This window comes from Hevea brasiliensis, unplaced genomic scaffold (assembly GCF_030052815.1).
Source record: "Hevea brasiliensis isolate MT/VB/25A 57/8 unplaced genomic scaffold, ASM3005281v1 Scaf390, whole genome shotgun sequence".
In the NCBI taxonomy this organism is placed as follows: domain Eukaryota; kingdom Viridiplantae; phylum Streptophyta; class Magnoliopsida; order Malpighiales; family Euphorbiaceae; genus Hevea; species Hevea brasiliensis.
This window is the reverse complement of record NW_026614907.1, coordinates 43,590-44,441: the sequence shown is the minus strand read 5'-3', so window position 1 is coordinate 44,441 and position 852 is coordinate 43,590. Positions and strand designations below refer to the sequence as shown.

General features: G+C 38.8%; 1 non-coding gene across 1 annotated transcript; it reads right to left on the bottom strand.

Annotated features, from left to right (window-relative positions):
* Positions 1 to 219: 219 nt before the first annotated feature.
* Positions 220 to 326, bottom strand: LOC131177278 (small nucleolar RNA R71). Its single transcript, XR_009146860.1, has one exon. It is a non-coding gene; the product is annotated as a small nucleolar RNA R71 (small nucleolar RNA).
* Between the last annotated feature and the right edge of the window lie 526 nt (positions 327 to 852).

Genomic DNA, 852 nt, shown 5'->3' with positions numbered 1-852 from the left:
GAAAATCCACACACACATCTGAAGAAGTTTGCTATGATCTGTGACATGCAAAAACAACCTGGAGTGTCTGATGATGCAGCAAGATTGAAGTTATTCCCATTCTCTTTGAAAGATAGAGCATTGGATTGGCTTGACTCTTTACCTCACAACTCCATCACAAATTGGGAGCAACTCACTGATGCATTTCTTGCACAATATTTTCCACCTGGAAAAACTCAAGAATTGAGGAATCAAATGACAGCTTTCAGACCAAGAGAAGATGAAACTCTCTATGAGTCATGGATGAGATGGAAGGAATTAGAGAGACAATGCCCACATCATGCCATTCCAAAATGGATGATAAACTGAATTTTACACAAATGTCACTCCTGCAATTAGAGGGATTATTGATGCTCAAACAGGAGGAGAATTTATTATGAAGCATGAAGATGAAGCTTATGAGCTATTGGAGAAAATTGCAAAGAATACTCATCTTTGGAGTAGTCCAAGAGGACCAGCTCCAACTCAAAGGAGGCAAGCTGCTGGAATGTATGATCTTGATCCGTTCAACATGATTAATGCAAAGTTCGATGCACTTACAAATGTTTTGGCTAAGAAGATGGAAGATTTGAGTATGTTGGTTAGTTCATCATCATCATCTGGAAGTTCACAACAAGTGGCTTATGCAGAGGGAACTACCAGCTGTGGAGTAGACTATGGAGAGCAAGCAGCATATGTTGGTAATTATGGAAACATACAAATGGAGAATTCTTACTCTCAAACTTATAATCCAAATTGAAGGAATCATCCCAACTTTTCATGGGGAAATCAGCAAAATCAAGTCCCAAATCAGAATTTTCAACCACAACAGCA